Source organism: Balaenoptera physalus (assembly GCF_965194825.1).
Source record: "Balaenoptera physalus genome assembly, chromosome: 2".
Taxonomy (NCBI): Eukaryota; Metazoa; Chordata; class Mammalia; order Artiodactyla; family Balaenopteridae; genus Balaenoptera; species Balaenoptera physalus.
In genome coordinates, this window is record NC_138883.1 from 80,633,920 (window position 1) to 80,649,320 (window position 15,401).

The following is a 15,401-nucleotide window of genomic DNA, read 5'->3' on the forward strand; positions in this document are numbered from 1 at the left end:
CTTTGCTCCTATTTCTCTGTGCAAATCTCCTGCCAGAAACCCAACCTGATGGGACCCTAATTTGCTGTTTCTGTCTCTGGTCAGCAGCACTGGGCTACCATCATGTCCACCACCACCCCCGTCTCCACCCAATTTGTCTTTGTTCCACCTGAAGCGGAACTGCCTAGGATGCAGCTTTGTTCATGCTCCTGCCTGGCACTCCCCCTTCAAACTCTCAGACCTCACTGTACATTCTTCAGTCTTCTTTCCAAAAACTACAGAACTTGTAGTCAGCTTAAAGATGATTTACTAAATACTAATCCTTATTGTCCGAAGTGCAAGGTACTAGCCTAGAATTCATTTAACTTTCACAACATCCTTAAGAGTGAGGTAGTTCTTTAAGCCCCATTTTATAAATGAGGACATGAGACCGAGAAAAGTTAAGTAGTTTGCTGTGTTGATGCCTGGATCTCACTCCGATTACCTGTCCCCTACTCTATATTGCCTGCTTGGGCCTGTGTCCACTCCTCCTTCTCCCTGACCTGGGTTATCCCACTGGACTTGATTACTTGCTGGGGAGCCCTACAACATCTGCCAGACTCAGTCTGCCTCTCTGGGTACCAGTCTTGGCCTCATAAGTGTCAATATTCATTCAACAACCCACATCATATAGCAATTATAAGTTCAGACTTCAGATTTCAATGGACAGAATTTGAATCTTGGCTCTGCTGCTTCATAGCTCTGGCAACATGTGCAATCACTGACAATCACAGCCCTATTTGTCATCTGTAAAATGGAGCTTCTTATACCTATCAATACTTCCTCAGGTTGCTTGGAGGCATACACGAGAGAATATATCTAAAGCGATTTGTGCCCAATAGCTGCTCAATAAAAGAAAGTTTTATTTGTGAGCACTTCCTATGTGCCAGTCTTTATTACCCATCATGCTCTGGCATGCCAAGAACAAACTTTTGGAACAGGGCTCACATATAAATTGGGGACAAATTTTATACAGTTTTCTGTATAGTCACACACACGCATATACACCCCACAGATTATGGAATATTGCTTCATCACATTTTAGAAATCTTATGTCACTAAAAGATCAGTATTGCAAATAATCTGTTAAAATTTTCTATTTTTGCAGTTACTTAATGGTTAATGAGGTTAACATGTGTACCCAACACTTACTTGGGTGGATTCAAATGATGTTAATGTACATTAATGCTCATAATTACAAGACCCCTGAGCCTGTTTCCTGTGCACTTTACACCAAGAGGTCCAGGGGGTGACTAAATCTAGGCAGTTTATACCTGATACCAAAACCTACCCAGACCCCATCAACTGGTGCCATGGTCATGCTATGAGGACAAAGGCATTCATATGTGGAATGGAAAGAGCTGTTCCAATTAAGACGTGTAACACTGAGTTCCACAGCAAGAATGTCTAGCTTCTGGGTCTGAACTCCTCACAAAGGTTTTCTCTGAGATAGTCCATTGTCCTTTCTGAAATATAGTCTTGATTTGAACCTCCACAGTTCCTTAGATGTGCTTTTAATAATCTTGAGGCTTAGCTGGGGATTACGAATAAAAGGTTTAGATCCAAGATCCTTTTTCATTGAAAAGACTGCTCTACCACTATGTAAATTTATGGATGCAGCTATGTAGATTTGTAGGAAAAGGGATATTGCTTGGTGCAGGGACCATTGCTATCCAATAAAATCCAGGTTCTTTTTCTTCAAGCATATAGTTAGACAACATTTCATAATCTCCCTGAAGTTAGGGTTTGGTCCCAAGGCCAAGCTCTCAGCAGTGGATTCAAGCAGACGTGTGTTGGGGGAGAGGTAAGACATATCCAGCATGTACAGCATCTGAGTCTCAGGCTCTGAGTCTATCCAAAATGCTCTGTACAAAAATCTGGTTTAGAGTCAGTCTTAACATTCCTTCGTGAGAGATAAGAAAATATAAATGAATTGCCTAAGATGACACCCCTTGTTCACAGCAAAGCTAATATTTGAATCCCAGTTTTAGACTCAGTCCAATGTACCTTCTACCATACACCACAAGCAGGCTGTATTAAGAACTTCCATTTGAGGATCATTAACTAAGAACACTACTTTTCCTTTGAACCCTGGACTCTAGAATGTATTTCCCTTTTCATATGCATGTTGCTAAATGCTTTTCAAGTAATTTTTTGTACCCATTCTAGAGGTAGAAACATTACGGGCAGAAAGTTTAAGGAGCTACAAAAAACACCGGTAATAAATGGTAGATTTCAGAGGAATTATTTTCTAGATTTCTTCTAAAAGTGTGATTTCTCTTACCAATCAAACCCATTTGTTTATAATGCATGAACTCTTATAGGCTTATCTCTTTTACTCAATATCTTAACAGGAGCTTTATTATACTGATACTTTGATAGATTTAATTGTCTATATTTTTAAGTCTCCATAATAAGAATCAATGTAGATAAAACTCAGATTTTTAAGAATAACTTTTTCCTTCCAAGTATACACCTTTAGGGGTTTAATTTCAGAAGCATCTCAGAGGTTGTAAAGACATAATCTGTGAGTAATATTTAAGTCAATAATAGATACAATGCTGTATAAATTTTAAGTTGAATGTTGCAATATGTACAGAAAGATACTGAATGCTCTGAGGGGAGTCAAATTCTGCAGACTTGCAGCATCAATCATGATTCCATTGACAACTTGACATAGCAATTAATGGCATATCTGGCACGTATAGGTGCCTCTAATCCTGTCTTTGACTGCATACCAAAATAATACCGGCCTAAGACGTCCAGTAGATTACTTTCATTTACTCTGCACAACTGAGTAGAAATTCTTCTGAGCACTTTGGACAAATTACTTCTGCCACATGTGTATTTTTGACTTGGACAAGAGGGTACATAGAAATGGTGGTGATCACTCAGGCAACACACTGACTGAATCATGTGATGATCAGTTATGATGCCCAGCTGAGGAGCACCAGTTTCCATCCTTTTTAGAAAATACTTCTGCCAGGGTTGGAAAGACAGCCTTTTTATCTATTAAACCAAATGGTTCTCAAGTAACTATACTATAACATCAGTGCAAAGAAGAGTTGACTGCATAGAAAACATTTTCCTCCCCGCCATCACAATGTCTAAGCAATCTGGAGCTATAAGCATAGTTTCCACGTTAAACTGTTTTGTGTTTCTTCTCATTCCAAGTGATTTGTATAATATTTGAACTTCATAATGTCTTGTATCGTTGTAACTATAGCTGTGCTGCCATGCTACTTTTTGCATTAACCAATCATTTCTAGGCACTGTGTTAAATATGACTCATTTTAATGCTATACCAATAGGCCTGACCTCATAATAGATACTGCTGTCTTAGGTCTTTAAATGTTGAGCAGCGTGTTCAGGTCAATGGCATATTAATAGGGGTCAGCTATGCTCATGAATTGTTAATTATTTTTGTTGTTTTAAATGTTCCTGAAATAAGAACATAAAGTGGGATACTTTCACACACACATACACATACACACACACATACACACTCTTACATACCACAGTGCCTACATAGATTTGAGAGAGAGACTAAGTTTCTGTGATTCAAGAAGTTTTATTCAAATCTATATATTCCCTAAGACAAGAGAAGTTTTTTTTTTTTTGCCGAGGGTAAAATTCACTGAAGTTTGTTTTTAATTGAACTTCAGAAGGATGAGATATATAATTTTTGAAAAAGTAGAAGAAACTGGTCTCAAAATAAAACAGATGTGTGCAGAAGAAAAAACTGTATAAGGTTCAACCCAAAATGTATTGTGAAATGTAGTTATTTGATTAATGAATATTCTTTTCTTACTTTTGAGCTGAGACATCTCTTTCTTTGCACATAGGGTTTCCTCTCATATATTTAAATATAGCTTGCGTGTAATCACTGTATTTGCAAAGACAATATAGTTTTATCTGCTGCCCTCAAAATTTTTTGGCTGCATTGATAGCAACTTCACTTTAATCAGAAGAAAAAGGACACAATGGCCTGGGCCAAGTTCTCATAAATGTCAGATACACTTGTGCAAGCTGAGATTAGCATGTCTGTTAGGTCACGAGGGCATGGTCATTTCAGTTCAAAACTCCTCAAATTCATTTACCTTTTATTTGTCATCTGTTATGACATTTGAAGCTCAATTTGTATGCTTTTCTTAGAATGCCTTATCTAATTGTTTTTATAATTCAGAATTGCATTCTACATCTTACACCAAAAAAAGAAAGCATTTGCATCTGCTATCCATGTTTCCAAGTGCTTATTTCCAAATGATATTTTCATAAGTGGAGTTTGAAGGTTTTCTATAATGCAATTCAAAAGTGCCTCTTCCGAAAGGGATGGGTTCCTAAAACAATGACTCAAGATATATTAGATATGGAAAAAGAAAAAGAAAAGCCAAACTTCTTCCACTGATATCTCACTATCCAGCCACAATATATCTGCTTCTTTTTTTCTATCTTGACAGGGACTCACAGGCGTCTTTTTAACAGCCGTAAAACAGAAATACTCAATATGGAAACAAAGGAACATATTGCCAGTAATATTCGGGTAATCTACAACTCCTTCCATTAACACTGTTGTTTTTATCCATTTCCACATGCAAACTTCTTTCTGCTTATAAATCAGGAGACTAAAGGGGAATAAATACATACGTATCATAGTGATCTAACACCCATCCCAAGCAAGCCTCATCCTGTGTCACCGCCTAAGTCATGCAAATTACACCAGAGCTGCCAGTTGACTAAGATTAATGACACTGCGCCAGCTTCTTTGTTTCTCTCTGCGGCCGTTTAGTGTGAAATACTATCCAAAAACATTATCTATCCTCGATTAATCCCACAAATTTGTTCACACGATGCACATTGTTTAGGGCAATTTACAACAGGAACATACTGAGCACAATTGCATTTAATTACTTGGGTTCTAATTACATTCATTAAAGGCTAATAAAATAAATGAAACAGCTTTAAAAGCTTCTGCAAAACACATGGGTCTTGTCTCCCTAGTGAAACATACAGTAGATGTTTGACGGGAAACACAGATTTGACCATATCTGTGTGGTTATAGACATATATATATATGCATATTCCATATGTTAAATAAAGTAGATTTTTAAATCATAAGCAATAAAACATCAAGTGTTGTAGGAATACATTTACTTAATGAGTGGTTGAGAGATTTTAGGAACCTAGAACTACTTTTTATGTGGCGAATAAGGAGAAAAGCAAATCAGTTTTCAAAATCCATTTTGAATCTTAATTGTTTCCACCTGCGTGGTCCAGATGCCCAGCCCGCTCTTTCCCGTGTCCACATTATAAAGGCTACTGACCAACAGAACAGGGAGGCATTCCACTCAAGCTGGGTTCTGAAGAACATTTCCATCAGGTTGAATCCCCAAATCCCCAAACTCAGGACTTTTGGATTACTTCCCTCCAACACTAGAGGCAGTTTATTTAAAGACCGTATAACGTATTATATGAAAATTCATACTTTAAGGCACACTGGGCACTCGGAATAATTTATTTTGTAAGGGATAAAAAAAATGAGCTTGTCAATATCTGCTTTTCCTAATATTTGCGTACCTATTTAATGCAGTGTGTTTGGACCATTTGAGAAAGAGAAAAATGTAAAACATCAGTGTTGACAACTATGCCAGTGAGAAAACAATATGGAAATTCAAAATAAGGACTTTCATTTTAAACTTTTCTGTCACTCTGCTGGAGCTCTGAATAATCTGATTACCCAGAGACAAATGTCTACCTAACTAATTGTCTTATATGCCTTTGAAATCCATGCTCTACTTTATCAAGTCCATGGTGATTTGATCTGGCGAAGGTATACTGAGCCTTGCAAAGCCCTCTTTAGTGCTCAGCACTAGCAAACAGAGCCAGCAGCATGTAAATCTAAATACATGTGATTAGCATGTCTCATCACAAACAGCATTTTACTTCTAGAGTAGCTTTTTAGCATTATCCAAAATAAATCAAGAACTTTGGGGATGATTTTGATAGGCACTTGGATTTAGGATTTCAACTGGATTCAGATCTTTGCCAAAGAATAAACATTTTTTTTAAAAAATCTTACGTAAATGCATTGATAATTATCAGATTATAGTCTTTTTTTCTGTGGGTGCTCTTTGACCCAGCAACTCCACTTCTAGGTATGTGACTTAATGAAAAACTCTCACACACGCACGAAGAGAGAATTAGGAAGATGGTTATTACAGCATTGTCTTTAATAGTGAAAGAATGGAAACATCCTAAATGCTCATCAATAAAGAAATGGTTAGTAAACCAAAGGAATCCATAGTACGTAGTCCTACGTAACAATTAAAAAGAAACAGGTAAATCGATATGTGCGATATGGAATGCTCTAAAAAAGCAAGTTGTGGGCAACATATAGTGTAGGAATGTACAAGTTAAAATAGTATGTAGGGGTGTGTGCGTGTGTGTGTGTGCGCGCGCGTGTGCGCGCGCATGGGAGAAAGTCTGGAAGAATCCAAAGACTGATAGCAGTGATGACCTCTGAGAAGAGTAGAAAATGTGGTAGGAAGGGAGTTTCAGGGCAGGAAGGAGGACTCCCACTTGTCCCACTTGTTACGTGGCATTAAGTGAATTTTTATATAAATGCATTCACGTATTTATTGTATGTAATTTTTGAAATTAATATAGGTGCAAGGTAAATATTTAGAGCTACGATGTGTTATCAAACACCCCCTCCCCAACACACGCACTAATTTCCCAAATATCTTCATCTGATAGCTCTTCAGAACATGATCTGGAAGAGGTTTTCTTGGGAAGTTATTTTTAAAAAGTGGGATTTTACAATCTAGAAGTTTTTTCTCTTTCACACTCATCCTCTGCTCCTACCTTCCTATTTTCATTTCCTCCAATTATGTGTCAATGCCAGAAATTTGGAGAAGTTCTGTTCTCATAACATAGCTGCAGGAGGCACTTGGTGTCCTCACAGAACCCCTCAATAGGAACGCTGACTGGCTTCAGCGCAACCTACCTTACAGAATCCTGTTAGTTTAGAGTTATTTCCCACATGGTTGAAGATTATCTCTCCAAAACACATCGGTGCAGGCTCTGGTGCAAAGCAAGCACAACTGTTGCTTTGGGGAAATTTTTAAAAAATGATGCTTTGTTATCATTCAATCATTACCACAAATGCTTTAACAGGATTTCAGAACTGCGCTATAAAACTCAGAATCATAATAGCATGGAAAAGGACTTGACACGAAAACAAAACAAAACAAAACAAAACAAAACACACACACACACACAAAAGACAAGCAAATTGAGAAGTAAAGCAGGACTGCAAAGGCTTGGATGTGTATTTTCTGATGCAAGCATACTTTTCTCCTCACCACGTCTCAAACACCATGTAATCTCCAGAGCTTGCAAGATTCTTTAAGACTCGAAGTGGAGACGCCCAGTTTTGTCACATTATCTCTGACAATGCCTGCAAAGTGTGGTCTAAATCTTTGGACCTTTCATTCAAAGCTCTTCAGCCATGGAGTTTTGTGTCTTGCTACCTGATTTCATATACCATATACCCCAAATGGACTTGGCAGTAATTTTTTAATAGCTTCTCCTCTTAGAATCTCTTTGCTGCTCTCCGCTACTCTCCACATGTTAGGATCCCTCAGGTCTATCTTAAATGTCATTTCCTCTGGTGATTTCCCCCTGGTATCCTTTGAGGTGCCTTTTCTGTATCTTCACTATCACTGTACCACTGTTTCAGTTTATTGTGCTTCTGTGGCATTTGCCACATGTGTTCTTGTATAACGGATCTCCATGTATGTCTCATAACCCCCTTAAAGATTGGAACTGATACCAATGTGCCCATGAAACTGAGTAGACTGCTTGTCATATAGCAAGAAGGAATTAAAAAGAAAACAAATAATTAACCAGATAAAAAGAGTGCTTGAATTGTTTGAATAATTGCTCATCTCTTTGTATTAATACGTAGCTGTCAGTAGGCAGAGATCTCCAATGACTAATAGAGTACCTGGCCTATAGTAAGTGCTCAATAAATATTTGTTGAATGCATATGAATAAGTAAATGAACACAAAAACCAACATAGGAACAAATAAGTGATTTTTTTCTTTCTCTCTTTCTCCCATTTGTCTACCCCAAGAGGGAAAATGTTTATTATAGTATCTCATGAATAATGTCAAAATCCCTTCATGGCATTTCATCAAAAACAGCAATCTTCATTATCATAGTCTACAACTATAATAACAGCTTTGTACAGCGTCTGTAATTCAACATCTAGTTTTCATTAAGATTTTTAGGACTGACTCTTACAGTTTAAATTTATTCCATTTTACGATAAAAGCTGTAGAATAATTGCAAATATGTTTAATGAGTCCTGGATTAGTAATTCAATATCTTTAGAATTCTGTCTTTATACATACTTACAGAGATTTAAAGATAGGTTTTTTTTTTTTTAAGTATTTGTTTATTTATTTTTATTTATGATGTGTTGGGTCTTCGTTTCTGTGCGAGGGTTTATCTCTAGTTGTGGCAAGCGGGGGCCACTCTTCATCGCGGTGCGTGGGCCTCTCACTATCGCGGCCTCTCTTGTTCCAGAGCACAGGCTCCAGACGCGCAGGCTCAGTAATGTGGCTCACGGGCCCAGTTGCTCCGCGGCATGTGGGATCTTCCCAGACCAGGGCTCGAACCCGTGTCCCCTGCGCTGGCAGGCAGACTCTCAACCACTGCGCCACCAGGGAAGCCCAGATAGGGTGTTTTTAATGAACAATGTGAACATCCTGCGAGTTGATAGGCAGAAGATATGCCCTTAAGGGAACAGGAGGCTTAGTGATTCTTCAGTGAGTAGGAAATTCCCCTGCATTTGACACTTCTGGGCAAGAGACCACAGCTTCTTCTGGATGGCCAAGTGGTAGCATTCACTGTGTACACTCAGATGCGTTCCTTTATATGACTTCAAGAGCTTCCCCCTCCCTTTACCGACAAGGATGCACAGTGGGGCAGAAAAAGACCCACACAAGCAATATCAGTACATTGCAATAGGATTCAGCGATTCCTTTCCTTTTCTCCTTTCTTTTTTTACTCACTTCTAGGAAACTAAGAGGAGCCGTTCTATGTAAGCACCAGAGAAATATATAACTACAAACTGAAAGCTCATGACCTCGATCCTCGGCCACCCCTTGCCCCTCATTACTGCAGCAGTTGGTGTAGGGAAGGATTAAAGAAGGCTAGAAATCATTGGGTGAGCATACAAGGGCTCAGAAATTTGACCTTCGTTACTTAAAGCACACAGTCTCCACTAAAAGCTGGTATACGAGGAGAATTAAAAACAGAACCAAGAAAGGTCAGGTGGAGTGCAGATGCACTAACAAAGATGAGGTTGAAATGGCCAAAAAAATTTTTTTAATTTAAAAATCCTCCAAAATATTCACCTTTTCTTCTTTTTGGCATAAGTTGACATCATGAGGAGACATCAGTTTGGCTTTTGCCACTAACCAAAACTGCAAAAAAGCCTCCATGCCAAAAGCAGGAGCTTAAAACTTACAACTACCAGAACAAGAGAAGACTTCAGAATGCTCCCAACACAGGAGAGTTTCTTAGGGCACTTTCTAATGAAGTGGAATCAGATTGGGCCTCCCCCTATATCTGATAGCTTTTATTATCTGGATCTATGAATTACCCAAGTTTAGTGGGAAATACAAGAAGAGATTACAAAGGCACTGACTAGTAAAATATTTTTACAATTGTGAAATTTGCGGCAAGGCTGTCTCTTTTCTGGGAAGGCAGAGTAGGGCAAGGAACTAGCATCGTAAAGCATACGACCATGGCAACAGTGCAAAGGGGGTGTGAACTCAAAAGCATTTTAAGAAACATACACTAAGAAGTGAATGATTCCCATCTGTCAGCAACAATGGGACCGCATTATTCATTGTTCTGGCAGTCCTGTGCTCTGTGGGTGCTGAGAACAGGCTTTCCCCTTCAGAGATCTCTGGCTGTAGATGAGAAAACGGAGGCATTTAATTAAACTAAGCTTAAATGACTTGCCCCCAAAGAGGTAAGCAGCCTGAAATCAGTAACTGTTTGCTGAATTCTGAAAAGAAACTGTAATAACCAACTATTTTCTTTCTTAATGAGTATAAAGATATTTTATATTTCTATAATGGTTTGCACTTTTCAAAACAATTTCATAAATTTTCAATGAAGCAAATAAGTTATTTAAATACTATCCCATAAAGATGGCAAGATGTGTGTGGATCCTAATCTCTATTTTTTCTTTTCCTGTTTCAACAACTAGTGAATCCTCTGGAACAGTGCTATCCAATAAAAATATAATTAGATATACTTGTATAATTTGAAATTTTCTAATAGCTATAGTCAAAAAGTAAAAAAGGGGTGAAATTTATTTTAATAATATCTTGTATTTAGCCCAATATATCAAAAATGTTTAAAAATGCAACTAATATAAAAACTATTGTGATATTTTATACTCTATTTTATATTAAGTCTTTGAAATATAGTGTGTAATTTATACTTACAGCACATCTCAGTGAAGACTAGCCACCTTTCACATGCCCAAGAGTCACCTGAGGCTAGTGGCAACTGTTTTTAATAACATACCTCTGAGGTTCCTTCTTTCCCCTAATTTGGATATTATGCTGCCCTAGTTTCTCTATTAGCGACTGTAGACTTAAGGAATATCAAAAATTGGTTGTTTGAGTTAGTGTCATATTTACCAAGGGCACCTAATAATCCACTTGGGAGATATCAACATGTTCTCTCAAGTCCTAAGAATAAATATATGCGTGTATGATTATGCTAGCGTATATGTGTGTGATGTGTATCATTATCAACAAGCCTTGAGTGTGCCTATTCCGTGTAAAGCATTATACCAAGAACCAGATCAACATCAAGTCATCATTTTGGCCAATATTTTTCTTAAGCCCCTAAAACGCATAAGACAGCCATGTTTCTTTCACCAGCAAACCTCAGGTTGGTTCTAAACTTTCAACAGCTCTAAGAGTGGTGGGTTCAGCATTTAACCAGGCCAAGGGAACCCTGACTTCAAGTCTTGCCTCTTTATAAGCACTATGATTTTGGGCAAGTCATTTCCCTACCTTGATCTTTAGTTTACTCATTGGTAAAATGAGGACTGTTGACCTTTAAGCTGTTTTCAAGTTCTGACAGGCTATGGCTTGATAATAAAAGTTTACTTCCTTTTAGCCTCAAGGAACACATTCCTCACATTTCAGCAGTTGTCTATATGGTGTGATTTATGGATTACCAGGGGTAATCCTACCAGTAGGGTTGCCAGATTTAGGAGAAAATATGCAGGATATCCACTTAAAGTTCAGTTTAATTTTTTTTTGATTAATTTTTATTGGAGTATAGTTGCTTTACAATGTTGTATTAGTTTCTACTGTAATTTTAATTTCAGATAAACAATGAATTACAAAGTATAAGCATGTCCCATACAATATTTGGTATGTATATACATTTTTAGTATTTACACTAAAAAATGATTTGTTGTTCATTTGAAATTCCAATTTAATGGGCATCCTGTATTTTATCTGGCAAACCTAGGTATTAAGAAACTCTCATGGCCCTCACCTTTCAACCAGAGTTTGAAATTCTCATGCTGTAGCACAGTAGCATGAGATAGCACAAACTTTTGTCAGATCCCACGTGTTTGAACTCTGGTTTAGCACATTTTCACTGTGTGTTGCTAAGGGCAAGTTTCTGAGCCTCAGTTTCCTCATCTGTAATCTAAAAACTGACCTATAAGGTCATTACTTATCCCTGTTATATAAATGAGAAAACAAATGGTGAGAGAAGTTGGACTACTGGTAATTTTACATTCATATTTTAATCATTGATGTTTCCCTATGAGAGGGTAATTATTAAATGAAACAATGCATGTGCCGGGTACATATTATGCATCCAACAAATGGCATATATTAGGACTGTTTTTGAAGCAATAGGAGTTGTGGATAGGGTGGGTGGAAAGGGGAAATTTTGAGTTAGAGAACTCTTTTGGAAAGGGCAGACATGAGTGAGACATTATAACAGAGTCTTGAGCAGCTGAGGGAGGGATAATGAGCGGAAGGCAGGTAGGAAAGGGTGCAGAATTGAGACAGGAGGGTACAAAATTCTTTACCTCTTCACATGTTATCTAGTTCACTAAGCATGCACATGATACCATAGTTCCAGAGCTCCCGCGCCTCACTATTTCCAAAACCCAGTTTCATAGTTCTCGTAGCACTAGGTAAAGCAATCTGAATCAAGATTATCCTTCCTTAGAGAAATACCCTAGACAAACCCCTTTCCCCATTTCTCCAACATTTCTGTAGAGTACATAAAAAATGCAATTGCAATATACAAGGATAACCTTGTTGGGAAAAAGAAGCCTACCACAGAAGTCTGGGGTTATGAATGGAAGTGGGAAAGGGCCAGGCTTGGCCTCTATAGAATTATGGACTAAATTGAAAGCATCACCTTTGGGATTCTTTTAGTGCCATTAGTGGAGCCACCTCTTTCTCCCACTGATAGCTGCCACTAACACGGATGTTACTCCCAAAGCTTGGAGGCCAGAAAGATCTTCCCAATTTCTCAGGAAGGGAAAGTTCTACCTTTTCCAATTGAGACTGATTAAAAGTACAGGAAATTTTTCCTCATGACTCCCTTTCTAAATCTTCCATTCCAGTGATGCTGGCCTGCCTTCAGACTTTTGCTCAAGGTACTTCTCCAAATTTTGTTACCCTTTCCCTTTCTCCCTCCACGTCTGTCTCTGCTTCTTTCTTTGGTACTCTGAGTCCCATCTCCTGCGTAATGCCTTCCTGGCCCACCCAACACCAGAGTTGTCTCTCTCTTATCTGAACTCCTCTGGTACTACTTGTTGGTTTGATTCAGTTAGCATTTATATTGCTGTGCTTTGTGTGTGTGTGTGTGTGCGCAAATCTGAGTGTCTATCCAATTAGAATGGAAACATTTTGTGGACAGAAGCAAGGTCTTAGAGTTCTCTGTCTCCCCACACTGAATGAGACAATACCTTTTAGATGTTCAATAAACATTATTTTTGAGGGGATAATAATATAACCCATCAGACATCCTTTTAATAATTCATGATTTTGTCTCAGTAAGTCTAATCCAAACTGTTGAAACCAGTGGAAATTGTTGAATCTGTGTAGCCTGGTCTATGGAGCATACCAGGACTTCAGTCAACGGTGAGTAAAAAAGGAAGCCGGAGCAGGTTGATACTGAAGCTGGTAGCTGACTCAGCAGTGGCGCTGGCCACTGAGAGAACTATCCAACAGTGCAAATTAGCGTCTGTATTCCCAGTAGACCGTCTGGCCAATGAGGACAGAACTGGAGTGTGCAGACCTTTGTGATCCTCAGTGTATGGCAGTGCCATATTTTTGAGTTTCAGTCCACTTGAGGATCAGGACCCCATCTGGAAGCCTGAGGAACCAGAGACAAGGTCTAGCCCCAGGGAAAGAGGGCTGGCAACAGGTAGGCAAGGTGTCTCTGTCTGTGGTCCGGGATCTAGGACAAAAAGGTAACACCTACAGGGGCTTGGAACGCTTACCTGAAAACCCAAGAAAATGTTTATTTGTACTCCCTGGATGTGCACAGAAAGAGGAAGGGAAGCCTGCATCTTAGGGGATATATGAGTACCATAACTAATCTTAGAACAGCATGTCTTAGAGAGGCTTATAGAAGCAAGACTAATTCTAGATCCCACTCCCTGGTGAGGCAAAATCTCCTTATGTCTTTCCCCGTCTCAAGATTGGAGCCTAGGGATTGAGGAGGACTGAACTTAGAGATGAATGGCCTCAGCCCTTACATATATATATCTATAGGCCTAACAGGACTGCGGAAGGTAAAGGCTGATAACTTATCTGTTGAGAAGTGGTTAGACAGCTTTGTATCATATATACCTCAATTTCTCAGTAATGGTTAAATGCTCTTTTAAAAAAAAATTCAAGTAATCATTGTTTAATATTAATTAAGAAACACGTACATGTGTAAAAAAGAAACACACTTCTCCAACTTGCAGTTTGAAAAGCAGGCCTAATAAGAGTCCAGAATGGATGTTCTTCATGAGTTTATAGAGAGAGAATATTATTGGTTCTCCAAGATATGATGCTATAATATAGTCTGCTTTAGAAATATGGTGAAGGTCTTAAGTAGAGCACACAGTACCTGCCAGGCCACTCCTTTGCACTATTCAGTCATTCACTTTGGGCTATCAAGTATGGAAGAAGAGGGGAGGGGGAATGGGGAAATGTTGGTCAAATGGTACAAAGATTCAGTTATGCAAGATGAATAAGTTCTGGAGATTTAATATACAGCATGGTGACTATAGTTAACAATATTGTATTGTATATTTGAAATTTGCTAAGAGGGTAGGTCTTTTTTTTTTTAATACATCTTTATTAGAGTATAATTGTTTCACAATGTTGTCTTAGTTTCTACCATACAACAAAGTGAATCAGCTATATGCATACACATATCCCCATATCCCCTCCTTCTTGAGCCTCCCTCCCACCCTCCCCATCCCACCCCTCTAGGTGGTCACAAAGCACCGAGCTGATCTCCCTGTGCTATGCAGCAGCTTCCCACCAGCCATCCATTTTACATTTGGTAGTGTATGTATGTCAGCGCTACTGTCTTACTATGTCCCAGCCTCCTCTTCCCCCCTGTGTTCTCAAGGCCGTTCTCAACATCTGCATCTTTATTCCTGCCCTACCACTAGGTTCATCAGTACCATTTTTCTAGATTCCATATATATGCATTAGCATACAGTATTTGTTTTTCTCCTTCTGACTTATTTCACTCTGTGTGACAGACTCTAGGTCCATCCACCTCACTACAAATAACTCAATTCCGTTCCTTTTTATGGCTGAGTAATATTCCATCATATATATGTACCACATCTTCTTTATCCATTCATCTGTCGATGGACATCATCTCACACTGGTCAGAATGGCCATCCTCAAAAAATCTACAAACAACAAATGGTGGATAGGGTGTGGAAAAAAGGGAACCCTCCTGCACTGTTGGTGGGAATATAAATTGATATAGCCACTATGGAGACCAGTATGGAGATTCCTTAAAAAATTAAAAATGGAACTACCATATGACCCAGCAATCCCACTACTGGGCATATACCCTGAGAAAACCATAATTCAAAAAGAGTCATGTACCACAATGTTTATTGCAGCGTTATTTACAGTAGCCAAGATATGGAAACAAACTAAATGTCCATCGACAGACAAATGGATAAAGAAGATGAGGGTAGATCTTAAGACTTCTCACCACACACACACACACACACACACACACATACACTTCCTATGTGTAAATTATACCTCAGTACAGCTCAGAAAAA